The 27544-nt window shown below is 45.3% G+C and overlaps 2 long non-coding RNA genes across 2 annotated transcripts in view; both read left to right on the top strand.

Moving 5' to 3' along the window:
* The window catches only part of LOC138803922 (uncharacterized), a 32068-nt gene extending 29102 nt beyond the window's left edge, over positions 1–2966 (top strand). Inside the window, exon 3 of the long non-coding RNA XR_011365096.1 lies at positions 1461–2966. This is a non-coding gene — a long non-coding RNA (uncharacterized lncRNA). The remainder of the gene's footprint in view (positions 1–1460) is intronic.
* Positions 2967–4152: 1186 nt separating this feature from the next.
* Positions 4153–27544, top strand: part of LOC138803921 (uncharacterized) — a 56612-nt gene continuing 33220 nt past the window's right edge. Inside the window, exons 1-2 of the long non-coding RNA XR_011365095.1 lie at positions 4153–4658; positions 14314–14415. This is a non-coding gene — a long non-coding RNA (uncharacterized lncRNA). The remainder of the gene's footprint in view (positions 4659–14313; positions 14416–27544) is intronic.

The following is a 27544-nucleotide window of genomic DNA, read 5'->3' as shown; positions in this document are numbered from 1 at the left end:
TGTCATAGCTAGATAACAAGTACTCACTGCTCCCCATAGAACCTTCTGTTAAAATCGAGTCTTTTGGGCTTTTCTGTCTGGGTTAGTCTAGAACCATTATCTTCCCATGTAACTAAGATGGTAGGAGCACACCACTATGCCCAGCTATTGGTTGAGCATGGGGCGGGGGTGGGGAAACATCTCATTCATGAACTTTTCTGCTAGAGCTGTCCTCAAAGCTCAATCCTTCCATTCTCAGCCTCCTAAGTGACTAGGATTACAGGTATGAGCCACTGTTGGTTGGCTGAAGGTTTTTTTCTAGCATTTGGGATTCTAAGTGCAGGAGCGATCCAGAGGGTGAAGTGTGAATGCCCTGGGGGAGCTTCCAGCCATCAGGGCAGAGGATCTGGTGGGTAGGTGCTCAGCTTTCAGTCCCGGCGGCAGATTTGACAGGATTCTTCAGAGGGGCCCCTGGTGCCCACATGGTAACTCACTCATTCTAGTTTTTCCTCCCTTTCTGTCTCACTCTTTCTTACACTTCCTAGGCTCACCTACAAATTGGCCAGCTGTAATCTCAACCCTTGTTGCAGGGTCTACTTGGAAGCCGCTGCCACTTTCTTCCTCTTCCTTCTCCCTTCCCACCTCCTTTTTCTTCTTCTCATCACTACTACTATTTTCATTCTAAATCTGACCAGGGAAGAGAAACATCAAAGACTAATTTACAGACCCACATATTGATACTTTGTAAACCAAGTCAAACATTTTGCAGGCAATCACATTACTGTGTTCTGAATTTATATCCCCAGGCTCTCAGCCTCTTCGTAAGGAGATCGGTTTCCTGACGAGTTAAAACAAACCACTACAGGTGCATCTGTGGATATTCATCGCTCTTTCAAATGATCCCATCCATTCATTTACCCCCTCAGCATTCCAGCCAGCACCCATTTATCAAACCTCTGCTGTGCCCAGCATGGTGCCAGGAGCTGGAGACAGAGAAAGTCACAAGATGAACTTCCCATCCTCGAGTTCCTGTGTGATCAGGCCCTTAGGCAAATGTCAAGGGTCAGGCTTGCTTCTGCACAGTGCACTCGCTGTCAGCCTGGTCATAGGAACCCAAGACTACTGCCAGCTGAGGGTTTTTCACATACCATGCTGACCGCAGCCCTTCCCCTGCTCCGAAAAGTGCTTTCCATATTCAAACTCTAGCTCAATTGCATTAAAATATGCTGTATTAACACACTGCTTCTAAGGAACTAAGTTTAGTTGGAAAAACAGCTCTGAACCTCGGAGTGTGTGTGTGTGTGTGTGTGTGTGTGTGTGTGTGTGTGTGTGTGTGTGTGTGTGTGTGTGTGTGTGTGCGTGTGTGTGTGCATGTGTGTGTTGTGTAGAGAGAGAAATATTATAGCCAGGAGTGTCTGTATTGAAAGTCCCGCATTAGATTGTCATCAGTCTCTAATAATACATCATAATTATTCTTCTAGGGTTAAGCTTGTCTCTTTCCTCTTCCACCTGCCTTGCTGAGATAACCTCTGAGGACGTCCCGGTGGACGGGAGGGCTGGAATTCAGAAGCTTGCTCGACAGCTGAGCTCTCCAGCAATTCATTACAGAGAAGAGATGGGGAGTGGGCTTGTCAGCACAGATAATGGCTGTGCAATTTCCAGGCCATTCTCCTTGCAGCCAGATCCTGGAGGCAGCCCATGGACCAATTTCACCGAGCGGAGCCTGCTCATCTCTCATCTGTCTGTATTGGGAAGGAGGCTGTGTCTGGCTCGGCAGAAGCGGACTAGCAGCCAGGACCTGAGTGGAGAAGTGGTGGGAGGAAGAGGGCACCGGGGAAACAGCTCCTCCCCGGTGCTTGGCTTGGAGGTTCTTGGGTGTGGTACCAGTCAACGACAGAGCCAAGGAGAGTAAGAGAGAGGGGGGGATGGCCATGAGCAGGTGGTGCACCCCTAGCCAGGCTAGTTCTAGTGCTTTTGCTCCATTTCCAATGTTGAGCTCAGAGCCAGGCAAAGCAGGAGCTCCATAAATGTCTGTTGATGGACTGGCTATGGGTGAGACTGAGAGAGCTCAAGGTTCCTGAACATTCATGAAATCCACTGGGCTCGGCTCCTATGGGAAACAGAAGGGATGTGCTTCTCCTCTTCCTGCCTAGGGAATAAGATTCATGCAGGGAAATTCCAGCCCAGTCGCAGTGCTGCTGGGCCCTTCCCGAACCACTTTTGCTGAGAACAGAATCACCTGTGTTGCTGTGCAGTCATTGCAGGCTAAGTGTGTGCGGCTGCCATAGAGGCTGGGCGGAGGGCTTTTCTAGCTTCTGTGATTTGTCAAGTGCAGGGGCAAAGGAAGCAACGTCAAGCTTTCAACACAAAGGACATGGTACAATGATGTACTTGGAAAGTGGCAGATGCCACACACACCAAGTGTCCCGTGCAGGGTTTCATTCTCATTCACACTTTCCAGGCTGTTTTTATTTTCCTCCCCAGCGCAGCTACGCTCCTTCCTCTTACGCCTCTTTCTATTTGTCACCCTGCATGTCCTTGGCAGAGTCTCAAGGTGTTGGTCCCCATAGAAATAGTGGTCTTCCCCGATTTCAGTAAGGAAAAACTAGCCCTGAGCATTCTAGAAAGTAGCACTAACAGGGAAATGAGAAAAGTGATTGGATGCGAAGTCTTTGGCCTCTTCCCTGAGCCTGCCTCCCTCAGGAAGACTGCTGACTTGATGGCTAATGACAGAGATTGCTCATTGTCCCTCAACATCAAGTTTCTGACTCTTTCACAGCGAAAATACCTCCAAGTGGCACAAAGCCACTTGGAATGGAGGCTGGATTTCCTGGTGGGTTTGCCCAGTGTGCCCATGTGACTGCATTCAGAAGTGATGTATACAGCTGCTTTGTTCTCTTTTCAGTGTGTGTGTGTGTGTGTGTGTGTGTGTGTGTGTGTGTGTGTGTGTGTGTGTGTGTGTGTGTGTGTGTGTGTAACAGGTACAGTTTTCCCCAGCTTCTATGGGGAATTCCAGAAACTCCCTGTGGATACTAAAATTCATAGATGTTCAAGTCCTTTGTATAAAATGGTGTGGTGTTTTCATAGAACCTGTACTCGCTACTCTTTGAGCTTTAGGTCATTGCTAAACAACAATGCCCATGCTAGAAGCACTTGTTAACCTGGACTGCTCAGGGGAAAACGTCTGCACATGTTCAGTATAGATGAATTTTTAAAATTTATTTTATTTTATTTTATTTTATTTATTTATTTTTTTTTTGTCGGTCGTGGGGCTTGAACTCTGGGCCTGGGCGCTGTCCCTCAGCTCTTCAGCTCAAGGCGAGCGCTCTACCACTTGAGCCACAGAGCCACTTCCGGTTTTCTGGTGGTTTATTGGAGATAGGAGTCTCATGGTCTTTCTTGCCCGGGCTGGCTTTTGAACCGCGATCCTCAGATCTCAGCCTCCTGAGTAGCTAGGATTACAGGCGTGAGCCACCAGCGCCCGGCTAATTTATATTTTTATTATCTTTAAGTAGTTGAATTTTTTCAACCAAAATTGTGTGTGTGTGTGTGTGTGTGTGTGTGTGTGTGTGTGTGTGTGTGTGTGTTGTGCTTGGGATGGAATCTAGAGATTTACACATCTAGGCAAGTACTCTAACACTGAGCTACACTCCCAGCTCTTTCATAAAATAGTTTTGATCCACAGTTGGTTGACTCTCATAGAAAGAAGGCTAACTGTGAAATTTACATACAGATAGATAAACCTGCATACCGAACTCAAGATAAAGAACATTTTCATCACCCCAGTAATGAAAACTCTCTGCATCTGCCTTTCCAATTAATCCTCTCTCCCTGCCTTAAACCAGATGGTTCCTTAGCTTGAACCAACTAATAGATAAGTGTGTGTGTGTGTGTGTGTGTGTGTGAGTGTGTGTGTGTGTGTGAGTGTGAGCATGTGCACATGCGTGCACCAATACTGGGGCTTAAACTCAGGACCTCACACTCTCACTTGGCTGTTTAGTTCAAGGCTTACATTCCATTAGGAGTCATTCCTCCACTTCTGGATTTTTGCTGATTAACTGGAAATAAGAGTTTCAATGATTTTTCTGCCTGAGCTGGCTTGAACCTCGATCCTCAGATCTCAGCCTTCTGAGTAGCTGGGATGACAGGCATGAGCCCCCAGTTTCCGGTCACATAGATAAGTTTGTCTTTTCTTGAGGTTGGCCTTGAACTGGAGATCCTCCTACTTCAGCCTCCTGAGTGCTAGGATTGCAGCATGCATCACCATATGCAGCTTTACCTACTCTTGAATTTCATAGAAGTAGAATTTTACTGCACGTATCCTTGTGTATCCTTTTAGATGTCTTCTCCCACTCAGCACAATGTCTGTGAGATTCATCTTTATCACTGCTTGAATCTATTGTTTATTTCTTTTAATTGCCAAGTGGTATTTGGTTACATGGGCGTATCACATCTTGCTCATTCTCCTGACATTTGTTATCTTCCTGGCTTAGGGTCATTACAAATCAGGCTGCTATGAACTTTCTGGCGCAAGTCTTGTGAAGTATTTTCTTTCCTCCTTTCTGAGCACTGATGCTGATGCTGGAGCAACCAGCTGAGATGTGGCAATGGAGACCCCCACACAGCCCCTGGGCACTGCTAGACAAGGCCTGGACTGGCGGCTTCTAGAATCCTGACAGGTGAGGCCTGGAATGTTGAAGTCACTGATAATTTAGAGTTTTCTGATTTACACAGACATCTAAATCTTGGATGTAACTATACACAAAAAACCTGAAATCCAATTGCTTAAGGATTTAGGAAGAAACCACTAGAAGTGAAGGTGTGGCTCAAGTGGTAGAGTGCCAGTCTTGAGGGGGGAAAAGCTAAGCAAAAAGTACACCGCCCTGAGTTCAAATCCCAGTATGGCTCAAAATAGAAAGCAACAAGTCCACACTGAAGTTCTCTTACGTATGGAAAGGGAAGCTCCACCCTGGCTGCCTAAAGACAATTTACATTCTTTCCCCGTGAGCCATCTCCTCCACATACTGCCACAGACAGGCTGGACCTGAGATTCTGCATTTCTAAAAATATTCAACTCTCTTTGTTTGTTTGTTTGGGTGGTATGGGGGTTTGGGCTCAGGGCTTTGTGCTTGCCGGGCAGCTGCTCTGCCACTTGAGCCAGCCCTCCAGCCCTTTAAAATCTCCTAGGTGATACAGATGCTCCAGGTCCATGGGCCGGATGTGGAGTGGAAGGAAGACCATGAGTGACTCCTCCCCCATTTCTCACTTACCTCTTGCCTGTGGCTTTTCATGATGTCATTAGCATGCTGGGGGCAGTGTGTCCTGATCTGTGCCTAAGACCCTGTGGAGAGGAGGCCACGCAGCTGACTTTCTGCCCCTCTTCTGCTTCATTCCAGCCAGGGCCATCTCGAAGGGAGAACCTGAGAATACTAACTACGCTCCAGTCATTCCATCCTCAAGCACTGATTCCTTGTAGCTGTTGGGCCGGTCCCCCTACCCCAATATCTCTTTCAAATATGTCCGTTAGCACATTTCATTTCCATTCAGCTAAGCCTAAATACATTTCCCTCTCAAACTAAAATGGATTTTAATTTTGATCCACAATGCCCAACTCTGTCACCCCGTACCATTATCTTTAAATGTTTTAACATCTTTATACAAAGAGGCGCAAGGTGGCTTCCTTAGCTCCGAGTCACTACTTCCTGCTCCTGAGCTGCAGCAAGGTGCTCCACCTCCGAGTTCTGCTCTTCTCACACACAGGATGGAGTTCACAATTCCTGCTTGGCAGTGTGGCAGACAGTGCCTAAAATAATGCATGTGAACCTACCTAGCTCAGAGCAATTTACAGATGGGCGAGCTTTGAAAAATCGTGCCTGGGAATTTGTTTTAATCAGGAATGGCAAGAAGACAGACACAGAGACAATTGCCTTAGGGGAAAAAAAGAGTGTATGCCTTACAGCTCCAGAGGGCATAGTGGCACATTATGCCAGGTCACGTGGTGAGGGTCCAGGTCAGACGGCAGGCAGAGGAAATGAGGGGAAAGCATGATCCACAGCCTTCACTGGGGCATCTTTGAGAAAGGAGGGGTGAGGCAGGCTGAGCCAGTTTGAGTACATTTAGAATTGGCAGTTTAAGTAGGACTCTGAGCTACAGAGGTGATGTATAGTTGTCTAGTGCCTGGCCCTGGGCTGATTTAGGACAGGGAGAATAATGGCTTGCTGTGTGAGAGTTAAACAAAGGAGGTGACTAGGGAGATGGGCTTTTAATTAGATATGAAGGTATGTTTTAGGCAAGTTGTTAATATTCCTAAGAATTTCCTCATCTTGGGAGAGAGAGGCAGGCTCTTTAGCATTTACAAGGCCCCAGGATGTCAAAACTCCATAAAACACAGAAGATAAAAACTATGATTTATACACAGTGTCCAGCATGGCTTAGGGTCAACTAACACCTGATCCTTGCCAGCTCAAGTGGAGAGACAACTCATGGAAATGCAATGACTTCCAACCGGATGGTTGCCCTCTGGCCCTCCTCTGGAAGGTCTCCCCTGCTGCCTCTCATTTACAGGATGTTGGTGACACTGTGGTCTCCAAGTCACACAACTTCCAGATGACTGTGTAATCAGAGACTCTTGTGACCCGGAGCTCTGTGATCACAGAGAGAGGAGAAAAAGCTTAGCTTCCTGCCTCCCGAAGCCCAGGGACCGCTGTGTGTTTCTATCTCATGCTGCTTGCATGAGACTAATTTTGACTTCCTAGTGGCTCAAATTCCAAGCGAATAACCAGAAGCAGCAAGCTACAGGATTAGAACCTGCTGGTGCAGTTAGCAATCAATTGCATGTGTGTGGCTACCAGAAGAAAGCTGTCCTTCAAGGGAGAGGAGGAAGGGAGGGGGTAGCAGGGACCAGACTCTGCATCTGCCTCATCACTGGGATTGCATCTTGCCACTCAGAGCAGCCTTCCTGCAAAGCTGAAAGTAGTAATAGCCATTTAAAGAAAGCAGGCAGGTGGTGATGCGAGACAGATATTTTATTTGGGGGCAGGGGTGGTACCAGGGCTTGAACTCAGGGCCTAAAGCTCTTGGTTGGGTTTTTCACTCAAGGCTGGCAAATCTACCACTTGAGCCACACCTCAACTTCCAGCTTTGGTGATTCAATGGAGAGACAGGAGTCTCATAGACTTTTCTGAACTGGTTGGCTTTGAGCCTGGATCCTTCGATCTCAGCTTCCTGAGTAGTTAGGATTATGGGAATGAGTCACTAGCACCCAGTGAAGCAGGTATTCTTATTTCTTTGAAATTCAATGGGATGTTTAGAGTACGGGGCACCCTTTGCGAAACTGTCCAGGGGAGAGTAGGATGTTTGTAGTTACAATGAACAATTAAATCTACTCAACTGGCTTAACCCTAAAGGAACTTTATGGCTTTCCACAGACTGTCCACAGGGCGGATGAGCCTCAGACTGTGTGACATTGGCTGCATGAGGTCATGGGCACACCCTAGGACATGCGGAGGGACACAGCTTCATTTTGGGGCTGCATGTGTTTCCGCCGCAGTATTACAATACTCTCCAGGTTTTCTTAGGTGCTGGCAATTTGATTTTCAGCTGTTTCTGATTTGTTTCTTGCTTCCCCCCATCTTTTTATTTTTATGTTTTTTGGATCGGAAATGGTGTAGTTAGGGAATTTTCTCTCCTCACAAGCTCTTATCTAGTTGGATGAATATCCTTATTAAGTTTCTTTCAGGGTGGAAATTACTTGAAGCATTTTTCTGGGATTTTTTTAAAGTTACATTTTCTTACAGACTGGGTTCATCTTTTATTTATTTTGCTTCTGCACCGCTAGGGACGGAACTCAGGGCCTGGTACATGATAAGCATGCCTTCTACCTCTGAGTTACATCCCCAACCCTAGCTTTTTACTTTTTTTGTTGTTGTTGGTCATGGTGCTTGAACTCTGGGCCTGGGCATTGCCCCTCAGCTCTTCAGCTCAAGGCTAGCATTCTACTGCTTGAGCCACAGCGCCACTTCCAGCTTTTTCTGTTTATGTGGTGCTGAGGAATCAAACCCAGGGCCTCATGCATGTGAGGCAAGCGCTCTACTGCTGAGCCACCCTCCCAGCCCCAGCTTTTACTTTTGGAATATCTGCCCTCTTGGCCTTTTTCCCCTCCCTCCCTCCCTCCCTTCCTTTCTTCCTCTCTTCCTCTTTCTCCCTCCCCATCTCCCTTCTAATCTTCCCCATTCTCTTCTTTCATTGTCTCCCTGCCCCCCATTCTGTGATGGGACTGGTGTTTGAATTCGGGGCTTTCCAGCTCTTGCTTGGCATTTTTTTTTTTTTTCAATTGGTCATAGGGCTTGAACTTGGGGCATAGGCATGCTGTTCTGAGATCTTTTGTTAGCACTTTATCACTTTGAATCAAGCACCACTTCTGGTTTTCTGGTAGTCTCATGGACTTTGCTGCCCTGGCTGGCTTTGAACCATGATCCTCAGATCTCAGCCTTCTGAGTAGTTAGGATTACAGGTGTGAGCCACCAGGACCCAGCTATCATTGCCTGGCTTTTTTATTCAAGGCTGGAGCTCTGCCACTTGAGCTGCTCCTCCACTTTTTGCTGACTAATTGAAGTTAAGAGTCTTGTGGACTTTTTTATGTAAGCTGGCTTCAGACCATGATCCTTAGATTTCAGCCTCCTGAGTAACTAGGATTACATGCATGAGCCACTAGTACCTGGCTCTCTTCCATTTTCTCTCTGTCCATTTTCTTTATCTTCTCAGTGCTACTGCTTTTCATTTCATCTTGCTAATGCTTCATATGAGTGGTCCTTATCACTCTGTTGATTTAACCAAGAATGGAAAATGTCCTGAGACCTTGCCATCGGATCTGAGCCAGGGGAGGACAGGAGATTACTTCCTCATTAGTCATCTTTTGTATCCTGAGCCTGATGCAGTTAATGAGTAGGGAGCCTGGCAGAAGCTGAGCACGGTCCTTGAATGGCATGACTCAGTGTTTTTCTGGGGTCCTTGTTGAATAGCCTGGCTAAATTTCTCTGGCCTTGCTATAGGTACCTCCTGCCTTTGTACACTTCTGCCAGCTCCACTGCTCCATCCCAGACATGTGGCCAAGTGCCTTTCCCACTTCCCTTGCAGCTTGGGTTTGATCAGGTGAGGTACCTTCTCCTTTAGCCATTCCAGGCTTTCTGACTTTTTTTTGTCTTGGGGTCTGAACTCTGGGCCTGGGTGCTGTCCCTCAGCTCTTCAACTCAAGGCTAGCGCTCTACCACTTGAACCACAGCGCCACTTCTGGCTTTTTTTTTCTGCTTATGTGGTGCTGAGGAATCAAACCCAGGGCCTCATGCATGCAAGGCAAGCCCTCTACCACAGAGCCACCTTCCCAGGCCCGCTTTCTGACTTTTTTTTTTTTTTGGTCCAGTTGTGGGGCCTGAACTCTGGGCCTGGGCGCTGTCCCTCAGCTCTTCAGCTCAAGGCTAGCGCTCTACCACTTGAGCCATAGTGCCACTTCCGGCTTTTTTATTTTTTCTTATGTGGTGCTGAGGAATCGAACCCAGGGCCTCAGGCATGCAAGGCAAGCGCTCTACCACTGAGCCACCTTCCCAGCCCCCCGCTTTCTGACTTTTTAAAATATGGATCCATTTTGTTTCTTTTTTGGGGGGGGGTCTGGTTGTGGTGCCTGAACTCTGGGCCTGGGCACTGTCCCTCAGCTCTTCAGCTCAAGGCTAGCACTCTACCACTTGAGCCACAGCACCACTTCTGGCTTTTTGCTTTTTGCTTATGTGGTGCTGAGGAATCGAACCCAGGGCCTCTGGCATGCAAGGCAAGCGCTCTACCACTGAGCCACCTTCCCAGACCTCCATTTTGTTTCATAATTTTTATTTTCCACTTTTTCTCATGGATATTATCTCCTAAAGGATTACGAATGGACTTATTTTCTAGTCACTTATTTTCTAATCACTGCTACTTTTATTTGTGTCAGGTAACTTACTGTTCCTGGTTGTTTGTGTTGTCATTCTTCCTTGTAGTTTTCCTCATTGTTTGGGAAGGCTGGTTTGCAGGCCCTTCTTGAATGTTTAGCTTTTTTTTTTTTTCTCTTTGCTCTTACTTTTCCCTGACATGTGGCTTCACAGTTGTTTTCACCAGTTCCTTTGAGACCCAGTTCAAAACTAGGTGTCATGGTAGTGGGTAAGGTCCTGTGGTGGACAGAGAGTGACAATGTCACAGTCTCTGCCACCAGTCTAGCGGTCCTTGGTCCAGATATTGTTGGAGAAACCCATCTGCTCCCTCTATTCATGTAAATTCTAGTTCTAGTAGTGACCAGTGGCAGATTGTGTTCAACCTCTGCCTGACCTTGTAACAGCGAGTATGGATCTCACATTTTAATTGGCAGAGTTTTTTCGGTGTGGTTACTGAGGCTTGAGCACAGAGCCTTGAGCTCTTACCTGGCTTATTTTTTTCCCACTCAAAGGCTGGAATTCTACTACTTGAGCCATATCTGAACTTCTGGAGTTTTGCTGATTAATTGGAGATAAGAGACTCTTGAATTTGTCTGCTTGAGCTGGCTTCCCACCAAGATCCTCAGATCTCAGCCTCTGGAAAAATTAGGATTATAGGCATGATTAAATGGGGAGTGGAATTCTTGATTCTTAGTATTCCAGAAACAACTAAACTTCTGACTTCCTCTGCCAATGTCTGGAAATGCAACTAAGTAGCTTCAGCCCATTTAATAGTTTTCTGGAGGGAGGATGTCTGGTCCACAGAGACACATTTTTTTCTTTTTCCTTTTTTTTGTGCCATTTTTTTCCTTTTTTTGCACCAGTCCTAGGGCTTAAACTCTGTCTCTGAGCTTTTTTTTGCTCAAGGCTAGCACACTACCACTGAGCCACAGCTCTTATTTCCAGGTTTTCTGGTGGTTAATTGGAGATAAGTCTCTATCTTTCCTTCCCTGACTGGCTTTGAACTGGGATCCTCAGATCTCAGCCTCCTGAGTAGCTAGGATTACGGGTATGAGCCATGGGTGCTTGGCTTACAGATATATTTATCTTGTTTTTAATGAGAGTATGACTTTTACTATTAGTTTAAACTTGGAGCTGGGTGTACTTGAAGGCCATCTTGCCTTGATTCTATTTTTTTTTTTTAAAGGGAAGTGATGCTTGTTCACTGATGCTATAGCCACAAAAATCAATGTCCATACACACTGCCCGGTGCCAGTAGAGGAATGACAAATAGACTATTGGCCAAGGACCAAAGCATCCTGGGTCTATTTCTTGCAATAACTTCTACCTGTAAGTGATCTTGGATGTTTGAATTAACGTCCAAGGTGAAGACAGTGCTTTCCCCTGTGAAGTGGCAATATTTGATACTTAACCCTCAAGGTTTATGTCCACTCCAGAGTTCAAAGGTCTCCAGGCCATTTGTTTGAAACAATGCTTTTGGCTTCCGTTGGCGGGGCGATGATAGTATTTGTTCAGTTCAGGCAAACAGCAAATGTGTCGGCTACTCTAATGAAATGAGTACATTTTTGCTCTAAATGTCATGGGTGTTTATTATCAGATTAAACTACAGCGGGCCTAATTTTAGCTTTTCCAATTCAAGTGGAGCAATGAAGATTAAATGTTAGGCATAATTAAAGATGCAGATGTAGTTATATTGAATTATAAACCTCATTAAGTGCAACGTCCCAGGAGGGCCCTGGAGACCAGCTACAAAGGACTTTTAGTTACAATGCTGCAGTTATTAAAATATTATAAAGTAAATCTCACTCTAAAAATATTATGACTTGGATGGAAGATTTTTTTTACAAACATGGTTGGTGTTGGTTGCGCACTCTGCAGAGTTGAGAAGGGCGACTTTTCCTTTGGCCGCTTTGAGTAAGACCTCCCTGGGGTGTGGTATCCCTGCCACTTGGCGACATGGGATCTAATCTTCTGGCCCAGTGCAAAGAGGAACCTCAAGGTCAGACTCAATTCTGGGATTGCTAGCAGCAGGAGAAGACAGTAAGGAGGAGGAGTAGAGGGAAGGTCATAATCTTATGATAAATTTCCTTGGTGACAGTTCTACTGCCTCTATCTGTAAAGACCATATGTAGACATTTTAACAACTCAAACAATACAGAATAGATTTTAAAAACACTGGAGCAGGGTGCAGTGTTGCAAATCTATAATCCTAGTTACTTGGAAGGCAGAGAACAGGAGGATAGAAATATAAGACTAGACATTATCTGAAAAATAACTAAAATGAAAAAAGGGCTAGAGGCTTGACTCAAGTGGTAGGGTAACTTCCTAGGAAGTGCAAAGCTCTGAGTTCAAAAAGGAAAAAAAAAAAGAAAATGCAATGAATTTAAGGTAATCAGTATTATGTTTTGATACTTTAAATTCAGCAAAACCTTCTACACCTTAAGCACCATTTTGCAGTCCAGTTTTTAAGTTTAGTGTGAAATTAATTTCTTTCTGTGTGTGCGAGTATTGGGTAGCATAAAGTTTTTCATGTGACACTGGTTTTGAATTCAGGGTCCTGCAACTTCCAGACAGGCATTCTACCACTTAATCCATGTCCACAGTCTTTACTTTGAGTTTTTTGTTTTTTGTTTTTTTTTACTTCTGTTATTCAAGGGTCTCATGTTTTGCCCAGGTCCAGCCTTGGATTGTGATCCTTCTATTGGCATCTCCCATATAGCTGAGATTACAGATGAATCATCTTGCTCAGTTTATTTGTTGAAATAGGGCCTAGGTAACTTTTTTTTTGGTGGGTCATGGGGCTTGAACTTTGGGCCTGAACATTGTCGCTCAACTTCTCAGCTCAAGGCAAGCACTCTACCACTTGAGCCACAGTGCCACTTCTGGTTTTCTGGTGGTTTATTGGAGATAACAGTCTCATAGACTTTTCTGCCCAGGTTGGCTTTGAACCGTGATCCTCAGATCTCAGCCTCCTGAGTAGCCAGGATTACAGGCATGGGCCACCAGCTCCCAGCTAGATAACTTTCTGTCTAGGCCTCCTTGACCCCAGTTCCAATCTCCACCTTCCAAGTAGCTGGGATTACAGTTACTGTGCTCAGGACTGCACTACAGTTGTTGTTGTGTTTTTTTTTTTAACTGCTGACATCAATGTCTATCCTTGGTCTTAATAACCAAAGAAGTTTTTGTCTTTTAACTAGTGACAACAATGCTGTTAGGGAAGTCTTTGTTCATCCCTCTGTGAATATTTGTTTGGTTAGCACCATAGGATGAATATCTAGGAAAGGACCAGGTAGTATCAGTTACCTACAATGCTGTGTAACATACATCCTCCCTCCCCCAGCCTTGGTATCTTAAAAGAGTGGGTGTTTATTTTTAGCTCACAAGTTTGTACTTGGTAATTTAGACTGGATCCTCTTGTAGGTGGGCTGGGCTCATGTCCATGTCTGTGAGTCAGCTACAGGTAGGGTGACCTCAGGTGGCCTTAATGGGGAACAACTATGGTGTTTTGGATTTTCTTTATGGCTCACACATCTTCTTAGGTTAAAAGCAGAATAATAAGGTTGGGTGCTGGTGGCTTACACCTGTAATCCTAGCTACTCAGGAGGCTGAGATCTGAGGACTATGGTTTGAAGCCTACCTGGGCAGTGAAGTCCATAAGACTGTTTATCTCCAATAAGCTAAAAAAGCTAGAAATGGAGGTATGGCTCAAGTGGCACAGTGCTAGTCTTGAGCAAAAGAAACTTAGAGACAATTCCTAGGCCCTGTGTTCAAGCCCCAGAACTGGTACACGCACTCACGCATACACACACACACACACACACACACACACACACACACACACACACACACACACACACACACACACACACACACACACACACACACACACACACACACACACACACACACACACACACACACACAGAATCATGGAGAGGAAGAATAAATACTCAAGGGCTTTTCTAGTTTGGATGGAGTCAAGTCTGCCAGTATCTTATTAATGAAAACAAATCACAGAGCTGAACTCAAAATCAAGAGGTATGCTGGGCACTGGTGGCCACATCTGTAATCACTACTCATGAAGCTGAGATCTGGGGATTTATCTGAAGATAAATCCAGTTAATCAACAAAACACCAGAAGTGGAAGATTGGTAGAGCTCCAGGCTTGATTGAGAAAGCTGAGGATCAGCTTTCCCTAGGCAGACAAAGCACAGGCTCCTTCAATGTTTGCACACACGTTTACAAATAGGCAGGCAGAGGAGAGCAGTTCACAGTGTCTCTGTCATGGTGTTTTCCGTTAATGGACCCCACTGTGCTGTCTTCCCAGGCTCTCTGCTTCAGGCACTCCTCCCTCCCCTCACTCTCTCTTTTCTTCCAGGTTTCCATTGGCTTTTCATGTTTGGAATATTCTCATCCTCCCAATATATATCCAATCCCTGGGCCTGCAACTCCTGCCTTCCTTGGAGCCTATCTGAAGCAGGTAGGGTGACCAAAGTGTTTCCCTCTGCGTTAAGACTGTACTGGTTTTAAAATGCAAAGCAGTGTACCTTGGGATCTCCATCAGTCCAGGCAAAGTCACCAAGTCAGGAGTCACCATTGAAAAGCAACTTTAAAGGGCCAGCGCGTAGCCCTTGTGAGCCATCAGGTCTCTGTTATGAATACTCACCACCAGATGAAAGCAGCTCTAGATAATACTTAAGAAATGGGTGTGGCCATGTGCCAATAAAACTTTATTTACAAAAACAGGCAGTGCACTGCTTTGGTACATGGGCTATAGTTTTCTGATCCTTTAGAACTCAGCATTGGAATAGCACAATTCAACTCCATGAATGTCTTAAAAATATTTTTGGTTGTTTCATATGGATTAGTCTTGTCTCCTTGGTTAGATTATAAGAGAAATTGACTATCTTGACATCATACTCTGTCACTTAAAAAATTGGATAACTCACTTAACCTCTCTGGCATCAGTTTCCTCATCTGTCAAAGAGGGACAATAGTGGTACTGACCTTAGAAGGATTTGTGAAGATTAAAGGAATTTTTCTTCGTGTAGCACAGGGAGTAGAATGAGTAACTATTCTCCTCCTCCTCTCCCCCTCCTCCTTGTTATTGTTTTGCTCTCATGGGCCTTCAGTAGGTAGCATAGATCTGTTTTCAGAAGAGCCTCAATGAATAGAATCAGAGAGACTGGCAAAGTTGAAAGTGATTGGGGTCTTTAGTTCGATGTTTATTTCAGACACAGGCATAAGGGAGTCATCCCTATATTAAAGAGTGCTGGATATCTTGATTGTACTCTCCCTCAGATACTTCTCACCTTTGTTTCCATGGTTACCAGCTAACTCCCCCCACCCGGGAATCAGACCTCAGCCTCCTCACCATCTGTCCTCAGACAAGGCCAGCTTTGGCCTTATAGTTCATCTTCTGGCCTCCTTCTTGCCAGCCGGGCTGTGTGAATGAGGGTCAAGAAAAGCCTGCCAAGGTTGTACCTTGGCAGACATCTGGAGTCAGAACTAAGGTGTTGGATCTGCCTAGAGTAGGGGCATGGCATGTGACACATGGTCGGTCAGGATGTGGGCAAAGCCCTTTCTTGGGGAGGAAGAGATTGGATGGGAGATATAGAGGGATAGACTGGTCCAATGTTCATCCGATCTGGGTGCTTCTTCTTTCTCAGGGCTGGGTCAGCTTTGATCTGGGAAAAAGAAAGGCCGGGTCCCTGGCTGCCAACTTTTGCAGCTAGAGTGAGTCCTGCTGATCACCCCCCCCAGCTCAAGTGCACTTCATTTCTCGGTAATTAAACAAGTGGAGATCAAAGCCGACAAATCTTCCCCATCTCTCAGCACAGGAGATGAAGGTAAATGTTTCTAGTAACAGTCTCTATATTGTTTTAAATGTCTCATTAAAAGTGACATATGAAATGTCTTCTCCTTACTTTGAAGAACACAGATGAGTTCAAGGTCACTCCGGAGATGGTGTCTAGTCGGAATACCTTGATTCTCTTCTAGTTTTGATCCTTTATATATTGAGCTAAGCTAAGGGATTGCTTCATCTAACTCAGATCAAATTAGCAGACAAAGGAACATGAAGGAAGATTCCCACACCGTAACTCAGTGAAGTGTGGAAACCCACATCTGGTGTGCTGTCATCTTGATTAGGCACTGTTCTCTTCTGGGCAGGTCTAAGTACTTCCGGGAACCAGTGTCTAAGTGGGATCCTGGGGGTCCTAGAAAACAAAATCTTCTCTTTTGGCTGTGTTCTCTAAATGCCTGTTGAAATCTCTTGTCTTCTTGAGAAGGAATGGCTCCCTGTGAAGCTGACCTGAGGCCTGAGAGTCCAGAGGAGCTCCAGGCAGGTTACAAATGCCTTCTGGGGTCCCAGATGGGCTCTTTTTTTTGTTTTTTTTTGTACAGAAAACAGAACCCATGCCCCTCTACTTAGACTGATTCTCCCAGAGCAGGGGCTGGGTCTTGTCTTGGGTTGGTGTTTCCTGCCCAAGATTCAGGCTCAGAGAAGAGGTTGGCAGATGAAACCATTCCCATCCCAAGTTCTCTCTGCCAGGAGGCTGCTTCCTCTTCTTGGTGCCACAGGAAGACAGAGCAGCTGGGTAGATTGGAGGTCTCTGAATCAGCTGGTCAGGATGGCAGGGAAAAGGTCCAAGCTCAAGTCTCATGGGGATGATCATCAATGGACCTTGGATTTTCCTGGATTCATGCTGTGAAGCTCAACTCCTCTTAAGCCATAGAGCGAGCATTCGCCCTCTAGCACAGGGACATGCAGGTGGTCTTGCATGCCCTGAGCTGGTGCCACTGGGGACATGAGAGCAGCCTGGAGGCCTGAGGGTTCACTAAGCACCCTGGTTCTCCTAGGCTTGCCTACAGAAGTCTGGGGTGGGGTTGCCCATGCCTGAACTTTCATCTAATGATGCTGGTGCCCTACAACTGGTTTGAGAAATATTTGCTTAGAAGAAAAAGGAAGAGGCCCTGTTCTTGGACCCCAGTTTTATTCAGAGATCAAACAACTGAAATACATCAGGGCTTAAGTGATTTTAAGCAGAAGACACCATCTGACCTCTCTTCTCACAGGGAGCTGTCAAATTGATTATCTAGAAAAGTTCCTTTCAAGTGTGTACAATAATTTTTTACCTATGTGCAAGTCATAAGCCACCTGACTCTTTGTAGACTGCACCAGCCTGTCTATGGAAGAATCATGTTCCAGGGACCTGGCTCCACGGCAGATGTGCGCCACACCCCCCAGACTCCCATCTCCAGTCCCCCCTACAAAACCAGGCAGTTTAGGAGACTCCCACCAAGTACCAGTAAGGATCAAGTACTCGCCCACCAGGTGGCGCTCTGGGCCACCCAAGGTTCTGCTAGGCTTCCACCATCTTTGGCGAGGCATCCTTGGGTACCATGAGTTGGCAGTCACCTTCACCCATTACCGAAGCCCAGGCTTTCAAGTCTTCCTGGGGCCAATACATTCAGGGTTTGTTGCAGAAACAGGGTCAGAGACGTCTGAAGGCATCATGCTGAGAGCTATATGGAGTTTTTGCAAAATATTCACTTACTATTTCTTCCAATAGCTAATGGTTTGGGGAGTACTGAGTGCTTTACATCTGAGCATGTGTGATCTCTATTCTCTCTCCTCCCCCTTTCTAATGGAAAATTAAACACATGCAAATTAGAATAATATAATGAGTCCCATGTTTTCATCATTCATTCAGAATCAAGTATATTTTCTTCCCTACTTATTTTTTAAAATAGTCATATTGCATACATCTTTAAAATGTTGAAGTTTTACTTATTTTAAATTTCTTTTTTTTTTTTTTTTGATGGCAGTGAGGTCTGAACTCAGGGCCTCATGCTTCCTAGGCAGGTGCTCTAACACTTGAGCCATACCCTCACTCTTTTTGCTTTAGTTATTTCATTTCAGTAGGGCTTCCCCTCCCTCCATACCACTTTTTCTTTTGCCTGGGGCCAGCCTGGGACTTCAATCCTCCCGCTCTTCAGCCTGGCTGCTGCTGAGTAGGTGCCAAACCACCTTTCTCTTACTAGATTCTACTCCCTGTAAAATCCAGCCATGACATCACATAGGCTGCCTGGGAGACCAACAATGCAAACAACAGATCTAGCCCTAACTCTCCCTGCTCCAACCCTCCATGCCTGGGGCCAATGGTTTCCACAGGGACTCCATCACTGCCTTGGTCCTCTCCCAAGGCAAGATGGCTTTCATGCAATTTCCATGTGGTCAGTCACTTCCTATTTTACCTAGTTTCTTGTTCAAGGCTAGTGCCATGCTATTTCCTCATTTCCAGTGAGCCTGGACTGAGCTCAGAGTTTGCCTTAGTTTGCTTTGAGGGCTGAGGCATAAGAGTATTTCATGAGTCATATCACTGGGGCAGAATGAAAAGAGCACAAGATGTAGAATTAGATGACTAGATTTCCAGCCCTAGCTCTGCCTTATCAGCCTTCCAAGTCTCAATTTTTATCAACTGTAAAGTGGGATTTTTGTGTTTAGAAGGTAGGAACATCCAGTGGTGCTTAGGCAGAGAAAAAGGGCTGTGAACAGAGTCCCCGACCAGAGTTTTGGGTGGCTGTAGTGCAGTTCAGGTCCTAGACATCTTTTGTTGCCAGTACAAAATCAGGACCAGAGCATCTGGCAGGCAAAGGCTGTCAGGGAATTTATTTGCCTCTAAATGCCTGGGTAACCCAGCAGCCTGCAGGGTCCCCTAGCGCTGTGGGGGTGTGAAGATAATTGCTGAAGTACTTTGTTAAAGGAAAAAGGCTCTCCACGTTTCCATTAACTCCCTGCATGGGGCAGTTCCAGTCTACCGCTCCAGGTACCATTTACAGTTCAGTTTCACTGTAGTGGTGGTCTGAAATACCTGAAGCTCACTTCCGCTCCTCTCCATGAACCACCTGCGTTTACAAACAGCCAGGATTCATCACCGCAGCTCTTTTCTTGTTAATTATCTTCTCATCTCCTCCTCTTCAACCGAGAGAACCATAACTGCCTGTCCATGTCCCCAGAAGAGCTTTCATCCACAGTGGGGACCGATGAGTTAATTTCTCAGGAAATAAACAGAACACGAAGGAGCTCTTAAAACTCCCTGCCCCCAAAGCCAACATCACAAAGAATAACACAGTAGCACATAAATCTACTACTTGCATATGTTTACCTAATCACATTGGAATTCTCTTTGAACTTGACCCCAGGGGATAGAGATTATAGAACTGGCTCTGTAGCTAAAATAATCTACTGAAAAGAGAGTTCTGTGTCATGAGAACTTGAGGATAAGATGCAGAAGAGGCCATTTGAAAAGTGGGTAGACAATGTGACTTGTCCAGAGTTCAGCAGGCTTGCCCAGGGCTACGTGTGTCCCCCACCACCCCCTAAAGTACTTGGTCTTACCTTGTATTTCTAGATGGTTTTTTTCAAGGTGTCTGATTGCCTGGAAGGGCAGTATGGCATTGGTGGGGCCCTATGGAAGGACCTTTGCTGAAGCTGGGTGGAGGAGAAGTAGATAGTTCAGGTCTGAAGTGCCAGTACATACCTGAGAAAGTGGTCAGGGCTAGGGCCTTAGGTAGGCCTAAGGATAAATGAGGGACAAGGACAGAGTTAAGTAGAGGTTCAAGGGAATCACTCTCCCCTGAGCCCAGACCCTTCAGCTCATTCCTATGGAAAGCTGCTTGCTTGATCAATGGACGGATGAATTGCAAGGGTCAGTACATTATGGCTGTGGGGGTGAGGTCTAGCCTGATGACCATTCTGTTACATTCTGTGAGCTAAGAATGATGTTTATGTTTTTAAATAGTTAGGAGAATCAACAGAAGGCTATCTTATAGGTAAAGTATCTGCATTTCTATTTCCAGCGTATTTTTTTCTGACTTTTTTGGAGACCAGTGCACCCCTCTCCCTCTCGCAGTATCTGAGGCTTCTGTTGGTGGCAGAGTTGCTGAGGCAGCTGCGGCTGAGGCGGAGTGGACCACCAGTGCCAAGCTCTTTGCTGTGGTCCTTCACAGAAAAGTGTGCTGACCCTGTGGAGTTGTGTCATTTAGGAGCGTGGGGTTGATGCTGTTTGGGCTCTGGAATGGAATAAGAGCCAAGTGAAACTGTAATAGGAACTTATACTGCTTTTGCTGAGAAGCACCAACTCCTGACTTGGGCCCACAAATAAACTAAAAACAAGAGAAAAGCTTGACACCCTGGCTCCTATTTGGTATCTATGTTGCATTTGCTTTGAGCCATTCCCTCTGCAGTCAGAGGTAATCACCTGGGAATCCAGGAAGGACAGGACTACTTGATAACATTTTTACAAGCAGTTTGGAGAAAACTGCCCCAGGGAAAGGAATAGCAAAACTTCCTCTGAACTGGCCATCCTTTAGGAAACAAGGATCTGTTTACCCTGTCTTAAATATTGACAGCCATAACTTCTCTAGACCTTCTCCAAACAGAGACTGAGATGCTGATCTGATCAAGTGGCCACACCTTTGACTGTTATTACGCATGTGTTTTTCCCTCTGCCCTAATCAATCTATATTTAATTCTAAAGCTTATGGGTGCCCTGAAGATGGGACAACTCATCTCTTTATTTGCTATAGAGGGGCGAGTGGCCAGACTTGCCATGTGAAACTCCAGGATTTGGAGTTTAAGACTGTAAGCCCCCTCCCAGAAAACTACACAGATACACCTAAGTACTGGAGAAACAGTTTATTGCCAGCAGGGGCTGACAAGGCCACCTTTCCCCTGGGAGAGGGAGAAATGGTGTCTGTCCTTTGTTCAGGGTCAAATTTATATTCAGGGGAGCTAGGAGTGGGAAGATGGGAAGTCCTCTGCATGCGTGTGCAGCCGAACACTAAAGATGACACATAGCCATGGTGGGGTTTTCTGACTGCAACAGTTACAGTTAGGTAGCATTCCTTGATGTAGTTGGGGGCTAGGGGTAAAACATGGCTCTGGGAAGTAAAGTGGAAAGAAAGGCTGGGGCTGAAGGCTAGCTGCAGTTAGGCCTGGCCAGATCAACTGGTTTTGAGGGAGGGGCGGAGGATCTGGGTTGGAGGGCATGCTAACCAAGACTGGTTTCATAAGGAGTCATGAAGTAGCTGATCTCAGTCAGGCTCAGTTATCTTGTGTGTGAAATGGACACATTATTCTGTCCATCTTGTAAGGTGCAGCCTCCTGAGACTCTGCTGACAGACTCTATGTGTGTGTTACAGCTAGGCAGGGCCACCAAAATGGGCTGCAGAACGTTTTCAGACCTGGGTCATCACCAGAACTACTCATTGGGTTCCTTTTAAAAAAATAGTTTTTTAAAAATTGTTATTTCTGGGGCTGGGGGTTTAGCCCAGCGGAAGGGCGCCCGCCCGGCGCGCGAAAGGCCCTGGGTTCGGTCCTCAGCCCTGGAAAAAAAAAATGTTATTTCTAAGGAGTTGTCCAAAGGAGTTAAAAATTTCCTAAGTCAGGTTCACTTAGACTGCTTCTTGGGCAATTTCACCCCTTGCTTGCCTTCTCCCATTTTCCTCCTCCCATCCCTACCTACAAGTTACAGAGTTCATTTTTATGTAGTATATATTGAAGACAATGGCTGCATTTGTTCACCCCTCCCTCCATTTACGTTCTCCCTGTGTCTTCCCTGCCAAAAACTAAAGAAAAAACAAAACCAAACCCATTTTTCCATTTCTTGGATTTTGTTTTGGTAAACAGTACTTTAGATGTTCAGAGCAGTTACATCTTTGGATTCCTCTCCTACGTATACTCTCCTTTAGTCTGTTTGTGTGTAAATCCATAGAGCCTGGTATAAGCTATCATTTTAGATGTATTTTAGATCTAGCTTCCACATATGAGGCGCATATGTTCTGTTTGTCACTTTATTATTTGGCTTATTTCCCCATTTGTCACATTCCTGCAAATGTTTACACAGTGAGGAAGAAAAACAAAACAGAATTGGAAACTAGTGACCAAATCAGCTGAGATATCCCTACTTGGTAGGGATATTTTAATTTTCACAGGTCTTGGTAAAATTGGTGTCAAGATAGTCATATATCTTTAAATACAGAGACTTGCCAGAAGTACATAATTACATACCTATACATAATGTTCATATATATAAGCAAATATATAATCACATACATACAGAAAAATACAAAACTTTTTCCCCATCCACAATATTTAATACACTACTGTAACTCTATGCAAAAAGAGGCACAGTATTAGTCTTTCTTTTTCTTTTTTTGCTACTTCTGGAGATTGAACTAAGGGCCCTGAACTCAGGGCCTGGGCACTGTCCCTGAGTTTCTTTTGCTTAAGGCTAGTACTCTATCATTTGAGCCACAGTGCCACTTCTAGCCTTTTCTGTTTATGTGGTGCTGAGGAATCAAACCCAGGACTTCGTACATGCTAGGCAAGCACTCTACCAGTAAGCCACATTTCCAGCCCACAGTATTATCTTGGTGTAATGGTTTCTAGCTCCCTCCTTTTATGTGATGATATACTATGACATACAACACATGCACAGGCATCCACTTACCAACAGGTGAGTTAAGACCCCACTCAGCAGACATCTGTATACCCAGGGGGCCACCCAATCACATACCACTACTAATGCTATGATACAGCACCGCAGTATAAGTGGTCAACACTGCTGATCCTAAAGTGAGCACCATATATATATCCGAATTAAAAAAAAAAACACACACACACAAATCCAGACACAGATGTGTTCGTTACAAGGTGCTATTCCAAGGCTCTATATAATAATCACAGGAAAAAAAGTATGTACATCACTTGGAAAACAGCTGCAGCAGAGTTTATTGCCAATGCCCTTGATAAACTTCTCTCATATGTTTAATAACATGTTATGCTCACTTATCTATGTGAACCACATAACTTGCTAGGTTCTTTTTTTTGGGGAGGGGGGTCCGGTTGTGGGGCCTGAACTCTGGGCCTGGGTGCTGTCCCTCAGCTCTTCAGCTCAAGGCTAGTGCTCTACCACTTGAGCCACAGCGCCACTTCTGGCTTTTTTTTCTTTTTGCTTATGTGGTGCTGAGGAATCGAACGCAGGGCCTCATGCATGCAAGGCAAGTGCTCTACCACTGAGCCACCTTCCCAGCCCATGCTAGGTTCTTAAAGAGCAACCTGGGTACCATTCCTCTCTCCACTGGGGAGTTGGGTTGTGTGGGGCTGGGTGGGACTGAAGATCTACCTCAGCTGTGATCTGGACTCACACCGTATGACACAGAAGAGGAGCTCCAAGAGTCTGCTGGCTCCATCCTTGAAGGTCTGTCCAGTGGCTGCTCTGCGAAGGCCTTCTGTCCTTGAGATTGTGTGGCTCCTGTTTCTTGTCTTGTTCCCACACCGAGCTCAGCTTGTTCTATGACTTTGTGGCTTCATCTCTTTAGATTTTACATTTTAGAGCACTTGTATCCATTTATCTTAGAAGTCCCTTCAACAGCAAGTTCATATCTTGTAAGGCACCTTGTTGCAAAATGGAAAGGCGCCGTTGTTGCAAAATCAGGTAGGGCGTGGGAAAGAGGCAAAGACAAGGATTCTGAGAGAGAACATTCTGGAAGGGCAGACCTCTGTGTGGACAGCTTTCTCCTTTCTCTCACCTCCTCCTGCAGAACTCTGAGGGCCACTGAATTCAAAGAGTAGATGTCCTTTTCCTCACCTGCCTCCTTCTCGTCCCTATGATCTAGGCTCAATTTCCTCATCTGTAATATCTGATCTTAATACCTGAGTGATTTTCTATATCCTGGGAGGCTTTTGTGGGGTCTGGGGCGGCAGCAGTGACAAAGGCACAGTGTGAATGGAGGGCCATACATGGGGCTCCTCCACATGCAATGCAGGTTCACATAGGCCAGCACCGGGCACCGGGGTTGTGCACCCAGTCCACTCTCTGGACATTTGGTCTAACTCCTTCCTTTCAAGCTGCCTCCCAAAAGTAGTGACATCCCCTTCCATAAGGAGACACGGTACTGAGCCTCAGCTTACCCAAACCAAGTTTCATGTCCTAGAAAATATTTTACTCCTGGGTCAAGCCAGACACTGGTCACCAACACTGGGTCTGACCAGTGTTTTATTTGCTTTTGCACAACACATAGCCAGCTGACAGGGAAGGCAGGGACAGGAAAGTTGGCAAACCAGGGGTCAAGAGGGACTCCTGATATCCTCCCAGGTGTCCTATCTTCCTTCCATAACCTCCTTTGAGTCAAGGTAGAGACTTCTTGAAGCCTGCATTTAGAATTTGTCCATCCTTGCTTCCCTTCTTAGACCGAGCCACCTCCTTTTCCCACTTGCAGGCAGCTTCTGAACTTGGGGTTACTCCTTGCCTTTGCCCACTCTGTGATTTCCTTCCTGCTTTGGAATGTTTCTGCTCCTCTGCCCCAAGTGTATAAACTGAAGTCTAACCCCACAGTGGGAGGGTATCTGGAGACAGGACCTTGTGGAGGTACTTAGGCCATCAGCCTTAGCGCTTTTATAAGAAAGACCAGAGCTCCAGCTGCTCTCGTCCTGTGCCAGGATGATGGGAGTCAGCAGTGTGCAGCTGGAAGATGGCCCATGCCAGAACCTGACCATGTAGGCGCTCTGAATGTGGACTTCCAGCCTCCAGGACGATGAGAAATAAAGGTCAGTTGCTCCTGTTTGTACCAGTACTGAGACTTGAGCTCAGGGCCTCTTTCATGCATGGCTGGTGCTCTACCACTTGAGCCACACCTCCAGTTGTTCCAGTCAGTTGTTTCTAAATCATTCTATCTATTGTATTATAGCCACTAAGCTGACCAAGATAGGCGCGCCGACACACAACTCAGCTCCTCCCCCACTCACTGAGGCCAACCTACTCCTTGTTGAGGTCCCGCTCCAACAATGAAGTCATTTCCTCTAGGAAGCCTTCCTTAGCCTCCCTGGCCAGACTAGTTTTGAAGAAACTCATATGTCACTAGCCACAAATGTATATCAGTTATTACAAATGTAATTTTAATGTGTGTGTGTGTGTGGTGTGTGTGTGTGTGTGTGTGTGTGTGTGTGTGTGTGTGTGTGTGTATGTGTATGTACAGTTGCTTGCTGTCTCTTTACAGGCTATATATCTGCTAGGGCAAGAATCATGCTTTTTTTTTTTAAATTGCCAATCCTGGGGCTTGAACTATGGGCCTAGGTGCTGACCCTGAGCCTCTTTATGCACAAGGCTAATGCTCTACCACTTGAGCCACAGCACCAATTCTAGCTTTTTCCGAGTAGTTTATTAGAGATAAGAATCTCATGGACTTTTCTGCTTGGGCTGACTTCAAACTTCGATCCTTACATCTCAGCCTCCTGAGTAGGTAGGATTACAGGCATGAGCCACCAGTGGCTGGCCATGCTTTTCTTCTTTTCAGCCATGCTTTTAGTAACTAGCACATTACCCAGGATATAATAGCTGTTCACTAAATGTTCTTTCACTAAATAACTGAGATAGATCATCTTTTGTCAACTTGACTGGATTAAGAGATGCCTAGATGATCGAAGCACATTTCTGGGTGTGTCTGTAAGGCAGTTTCCAGAGATGATTGACACGTAGGAGAACAATTGTGAGAGAAAGACCCACCCTAAATGTGAGATCACCAATAAGTAGGCTGCAGGCCCAGATGGAATTAAAATTGAAGATGAGGCAGACAGCCAGGGTGTACAAGCTGCACTCTTCCTGAGTGATCGCATATTTCAGTGCTGCCTTACCCCAGGCCACGAGGTGTAGACTGGGGCTGCATCACTGGTTCTTCTTGTGAAGCTTCCAGCTTTTTGGCTTGAGCACCTGCTGGGGTTTCTACCCTTCCTGCGTGCAGAGAGCCGTTTTTGTTCTACCTAGTTTCTAACTGTGTAAGCTGATCCAATAAATTCCCTCTATTATATGTATGTGTCTTTCCTCCCCTCTCCCCCCCCCCACCATTGGTTTTGTTTCTCTATAGAACTCTAACATAATAGCCACACAAATGGTGGACTAGATTGATAGACACCAACAGGCATTAAAGTTGATAGATGTTGGAGAGATACGTGGTACTTAAGTTCTGGCTGGATGGTGGGTGGGAAGATAGCTGGGATGATGATTGGAATACAAATACGTGATTAGCTGTGCGCTGGTCCTCCATGCTTGTAATCCTACCTATTGTGGGAGCTGAGATCTGAGGATCATGTTTTAAAGCCAGTTCAGGTAGGAAAGTCTGTGAGACTCTTCTCTCCAATTAACTGCCAAAAGCCAGAAGCAGAGCTGTAGCCCAAGTGGTAGAGCACTAGCCTTGCGAAAATTAGCTCAGGTATACTTGTCAAGCCCTGAGTTCAAACCCTAGGACCAACACACACACACAAAACCCCCCAAAGAATTAGTGATTAAATGATCAATCATTCTGACTAGGGTGAGGAAAAAAATCTCAACATAGTTTTGATTTGCAATTCCCTGATGGCTAAAGATCTTGAACATGTTTTTATGTGTTTATCGAACATTTGTACTTTTTTTGAGAGTAGCAGAATTCAGTTCATTTGCCTATTTATAAATTGGATTATGTATTCTTTTGATATTTAATTTTTAAATATATTTTGGATAATAATCCTTTGTGTGACTCACCAAAAAGATTTTCTCCCAATTGCAGGTTGTCTTTTTTAGCAATTACTTCCTCTGCTTTGCTGAAGCTTTTTAATTTGATGCAATGCCATCCGTTAATTCTTGCTCTTATTTTCTGAGCAGTAGGAATCCTATTCAGAAAATAATTGCCTGTGCCAGGCTCTGATGGCTCACTCCTGTAATCCTAGCTACTCAGGAGGATCTGAGGATCGTGGTTCAAAGCCAACCCTGGCAAGAAAGTCCGTGAGGCTCTTACCCCCAATTACCCACCAGAAAATCGGAAGTGGTGGTGTGGCTCAAAGTAGTAGAGCACTAGCCTTGAGCTGAAGAGTGCAGGGACAGTGCCTTGGCCCAGAGTTCAAGCCCCATGACCCACAAAAAAAATAATATGAAAAGAAATTACCAATACCTGTATCTTCCAGTGTTTTCCCTGTTTTCTTGAGTGGTTTCAAAGTTTCAGATCTTACAATTAAGATCTTGGATCCATTCTGAATTGGTTTTTATGTAGAGTAAAAGGGAATAGTTTCAATCTCTACAGGTAGATATCCAGTTTTCCCAGCACCATTCATTGAAGTGGCTGTTTTTTCTCCAATATGGATTTTTGGCACTTTTGCAAGAATCAAATGGGTGTAGCTCTGTGGGTTAATTTTTGGGCCTTGTATTCTGTTCTATAGGTCTTCATGTCTGTTTTCTCTACCAGTACCATGCTGTTTTTGTTACTATTGATCTGTAGTAGAATTTGAAACCAGACATTGTGATACTTCTAGCATTTATTACTCTTTTTGGTTTGAATTGCATTGGTCATTCTGGGTGTCATATGAATTTTAGGATTGTTTTTTCTAGTTCTGCAATGAATGCCATTGGAATTTTTATGGGGATTACATTGAACCTGTAGATGGCTTTCATAACTGACCATTTTCAAAATTCTGCCAATGCACCGACATAGAAGTCTTTCTATCGCCTAGTGTCTCAATTTCTTCTTGAAGTTTTTATAGTTTGTATTACAGAGATCTTTCACCTCCTTAGTTT

Source organism: Dipodomys merriami, unplaced genomic scaffold (assembly GCF_024711535.1).
Source record: "Dipodomys merriami isolate MVZ:Mamm:240054 unplaced genomic scaffold, mDipMer1.0.p SCAF_35, whole genome shotgun sequence".
NCBI classification, from domain to species: domain Eukaryota; kingdom Metazoa; phylum Chordata; class Mammalia; order Rodentia; family Heteromyidae; genus Dipodomys; species Dipodomys merriami.
Note: the sequence above shows the minus strand (reverse complement) of the source record. Positions and strands in the feature narration are given on the sequence as shown.